We start from the raw sequence: 5,073 nt of genomic DNA, 5'->3' as shown, positions 1-5,073 counted from the left end.
AGAGAGAGATAAAGAGGCAGATAGACAGACAGAGAGAATGGGTGCTCCAAGGCCTTTAGCCACTGCAAACCAACTAAGACACACACACTGCCTTGTGCATCTGGCTTACATGGCTACTGGGGAATTGAACCTGGGTCCTTAGGCTTCATGGGAAAGTGCCTTAACCATTAACCCATCTCGCTACCCCCTCCCTTTTTGATTTTTCAAGGTAGGGTTTTGCTGTAGACCAGGCTGACCTGGAATTCACTATATAGTTTTGGCGTGACCTCGAACTCATGGTGATCCTCCTACCTTTGCCTCCTGAGTGCTGGGATTACAGACATGCATCACCATGCCTGATTTCTCAAAAGTGTTTTTATTACTATTTACTAACTGGAAATGTTCAAGCATCACAATCTATAGATCTATAGTAGTCTTTTTTTGTCCTTTTCTTTTTTTGAGGTAGGGTTTCACCTCACTTTGGCCCAGGCTGATCTGGAACTTACTCTGTAGTCCCAGGCTGGCCTTGAATTCACAGCAATCCTCCTGCCTCTGCTCCCCAGGTGCTGGGATTAAAGGCATGTACCACCACTGATTTTTTTAAAAGTATTTTTATTTACTTATTTGCAGAGAGAGAGAGGAAAGAGAGAGAGAGAGTATGTAAGGATACATCAGGACCTTTTGCCACTGCAATGAACTTTAGATGTATGTGTTACTTTATACATCTAGCTTCACATGGGTACTGGGGCATAGAACTAGCAGGCTTTGCAAGCAAGTGCCTTAAACCACTACGCAATCTCTCCAGCCCATTTTCCTTTCTTTCTTCTCTTTTTAAAAATTTATTTTGGGCTGGAGAGATGGCTTAGTGGGTAAGGCGTTTGCCTGCAAAGCCAAAGGACCCAGGTTCGATTCCCCAGGACCCACATAAGCCAGATGCACAAGGGGACACAAGCATCTGGAGTTCATTTGCAGTGGCTGGAGGCTCTGGGGCGCCCATTACCCCTCTCTCTCTCTGCCTCTTTCCCTCTCTTACTCTCTCAAATAAGTAAATAAAAATTTTTAAAAGGTTTATTTTACTTATTAGAGAGAGAAGGAGACATATGTATATATAGAGAGAATGGGCACTCCAGGGCCTCCAACCACTGCAAATGAATTCCAGATGCATGTGCCACTTTGTGTGCATCTGGCTTACATGGGTCCTGGGGAATTGAACCTGGGCTGTCAGGCTTTGCAAGCAAGTGCCTTTTACTGTTGAGCCACTTCTCTAACCCTCCTTTTTGATTTCTTGAGAAAGGTTTCATGTAGTCCAGATTTCTCCTGAAATTCTTTTTTTTTAAAGAAAATATATTGATTTATTTATATCTGAGAGAGAGAGAATGGGTGTGCCAGGGCCTCCAGCCACTGCAAACGAACTCCAGATGCATGCACCACCTTGTGCACCTGGCTTAAGTGGGACCTGAAGAATTGAACCTGGGTCCTTAGGCTTTGCAGGCAAGTGCCTTAACCACTAAGCCCTCTCTCCAGCCCTCTCCTGAAACTCTTGATTCTCCTGCCTTCACCTCCCAAATGCTGGGATTACAGGTGTACATCACCTGGCTCAGCGTCTTTAGTCTTTTTTCTTTTTTTTTTTTTTTTTTAAGGCAAGGTCTCATTATTAGGCCAGGCTGGCCTCAAACTTGAACTTGTGATGCCCCTGTGTGAACTTTCCAAGTGCTGGTATTATTGACATGTGCCATCATAGCTCCTGGCTCTCTCTTTTCTTTTCTTCTTTCCATTCCTGCTTTCCTCTAAATTATCTTTTTTCTTTCTTTCTCTACTTATTTATTCACTTTTTTTTTCTTGGTTTTTCTAGGTAGGGTTTTGCTCTGGTCCAGGCTGACCTGGAATTCACTATGTCGTCTCAGGGTGGCCTCAAACTTACAATGATCCTTCTACCAAGTGCTGGGATTAAAGGCGTGCGTCACCATGCCTGGCTTTTTAAATTAACTTTTTTAAAAAATTATTTATTTATTTGAGAGCGACAGACACAGAGAGAAAGACAGATAGAGGGAGAGAGAGAGAATGGGCGTGCCAGGGCTTCCAGCCTCTGCAAACGAACTCCAGACGCGTGCGCCCCCTTGTGCATCTGGCTAACGTGGGACCTGGGGAACCGAGCCTTGAACCGGGGTCCTTAGGCTTCACAGGCAAGCGCTTAACCGCTAAGCCATCTCTCCAGCCCTAAATTAACTTCTTATTGACAGCCTCCATCTATACAGACAGTACACCATGATCAGAATTACCTCCTAGCACCTTCTCTTTCCCCCTCCCTTATCCCTTCTCTACTGAACTTCTTCTCTTCTTTCTACCCAGTCTCTCTTCTATTTTGATTTCATGATTTTTTTTTCTCCCTCCGATTATGCAGGTGTTGTGTAAGTAGCATCAGGCACATCAGCCATTACCACTTTATGTCTTCCTGCCTTTCAAGCAAAGAATTTGATTGGAGTTGGGGCTTTCTAAAAGCTTTAATTCGAGAACATTCTTCCAGACCTTCCTGAAAATGACTTATGAAATCCTGTGGTTTTTCTGTCATCTTTGAGTCTGACTTGTGACCATCTTTGTGTTAGGAGTTTGGCTCAGTCCTTTCTTAGGTTTGTCCCTCCATGTCTTTTGGTTCAGACAATGAAGTCTGGAGTTCAGAGTCTGAATTCTATGGCAATCCTCCTACCTCTGCTTCCCAAGTGCTAGGATTAAAGGTGTGCACCACCACGCCTCGCTGGCTTTGTCTTTTCACACTGTGAATGTAGTTCTCGGCACATACGCAGGGACCTACCACGTATCACACAGGACCTGCTCTGGGTTATGAGCAGAGGAGATAAAGAAGATCCAGACCCTCCTCCAGCCTGGGCTGGACCCCATGTCAGCCTGAGGGTGTTGAGCTCCGGTTTCCATCCTTGAGTCTATACCTCACGTCCAATAAATCTTTGTCTTATGGTTTGAGGATGCCTGGGGAAGAGAAAGAAAAATTGAGGGAGACATTTTGGAACTGTAAGGGATATATAAAGCAGACCTCTTAGAGCAACAGCATGTTCCTTTTCTATTTAGAGAAAATCAAAGCCTCCCCATGATTACGCCTCTCTTCTCACTTACCTCCATGGCCTTGCCTCATGCTCAAACAAGGTCTGTGGAAATACAAACAAGAGACTCAATTTTGTTTCCATATTTGTTTTCTTAACCCCTTTAATTAGCAGGGCCAGGCAATGGTGGGTTCTATCTTATTCTGTACAATATGCAGTGCAATGGGAATGGATTTTATTGCCCAAAAAATACATACCCTTTAGCCCTCATGTAGGCTAGGGGTAAAGGCAGGAGACAGGATGGTATTTCCAGGGTTAGTCATGGACCTGCAGGATTCTTCCCATATCCCATTTCTCCCCATGGAAAGGAGTTGTCTTTTATCTCATCTTCCTGAGGCCAGGTTCCAGATGGGTCTTCCCAGAGGCTGGCTAACTAACTGGAAGAAAAAATTCCCACAAACAAAACTACTCCTATACCACCCTCTATGGTGTTAGCTGTTTGGGAGACAAGCCCCCAGGGACCCCTGAGTATAAAGTCACAGTGGTGGGTAGGTCAAGTGAGTTGGGTGGCAAAAGAGACTCAGGGTGGCCTTAAACTCATGATAATCCACCTATCTCTGTCTCCCAAGTGCTGGGATTAAAGGCATGCACCACCATGCCTGGCTCTTTTTTTATATTTTTATTTAGTTATTTTGGCTTTTTTGTGTGTTTTTTCCAGAGAGGGCCTCGCTGTAGCCCAGACTAACCTGGAATTCACTATATAGTCTCAGGGTGGCCTCAAACTCAGTTATCCTCCAATGACACCACACCCAACTATAAAAAAAATATTTTTTAGAAAAAGATACAAGAGCCAGGTATGGTGGAGCATGCCTTTAATCCCAGCACTCAGGAGGCAGAGGTAGGAGGATCACTGTGAGTTCGAGGCCAGTTTAGGATTAGAGTGAGTACCAGGTCAGCCTGGGCTAGAGTGGGACCCTACCTTGAGCAAAACAAAACAAAAAATATCCATTTATATTTATTTAGTTATTTACTTTATGTGTGTGTGTGTGTGTGAAAGAGAGAGAGAGAGAGAAAGAAAAGAGTTTGGGCCTCTTGACACTGCAAACGAACTCCAGATATTTGTGCTACTTTGTGCATCTGGCTTTCTGTGGGTACTGGGGAACTGAGCCTAGGCCGGCAGGTTTTGGCAAGTGAGTGCCTTTAGCTGTGGATCTCTTTTGCCAGCCCAAGGATTGATATCTTTAATTAGTTTTTTTTTTTTTTTTTGAGACAGTCTCATGTAGCCCAGACTGATTTCAGACCCAGCACATAGCTGATGCTGCTCTTGAACCCTAATCCTCCTGCCTCCACCTCCCAAATGCTAGAATAACAGGTATTGGCCACCATGCCCAGCTCAGGTCTTTACTTTGCAAATCAAACTAGAAACAGAAAACACTATTTCTCTGTATGGAAATACAGGCAAAGACTCAGGAAAGCCATGTTGAGGAGCTTGTCACTGTTTTGTTGCTAGATGTCTGTGCATTCAGGAAAGACACTTATTTCTCTATTTCAGCCTCAATTTTTTCATTGTTAAAATGGGTGAATAGGACTGGATTAGCATTTTATTATTTTATTTTATTTTGAGTTTTCAAGATAGGGTCTTGCTCTAGCCCAAGCTGGCCTGGAATTCGTTCTGTAGTCTCAGGCTGACCTTGAATTGAAGGCAATCCTCCTACCTCTGCCTCTCGAGTGCTGGGATTAAAGGTATGCTCCACCATGCCTGGCTCTATTTTATTTTATTTTATTTTATTTTATTTTATTTTATTTTATTTTATTTTATTTATGTGTGTGTGTTTTGGAACAAAATCACTTTATTCTAATTAACTCACAAACATCAATCACAGCTGGTTCTGGAGGCCACATAACACTTGCCCAGCCCAACTAATACATCTCAAAGAGCTTCTGTACAGTCAGGACACTTTCCGATGGCCACTCTGAAGCAATGGATCTGTTAATAACAGAGTTTAATTTAGAGTTTTACACATTCACTATAATTACGTAT

The sequence above is a fragment of the Jaculus jaculus genome, chromosome 7 (assembly GCF_020740685.1).
Source record: "Jaculus jaculus isolate mJacJac1 chromosome 7, mJacJac1.mat.Y.cur, whole genome shotgun sequence".
NCBI lineage: Eukaryota > Metazoa > Chordata > Mammalia > Rodentia > Dipodidae > Jaculus > Jaculus jaculus.
Note: the sequence above shows the minus strand (reverse complement) of the source record.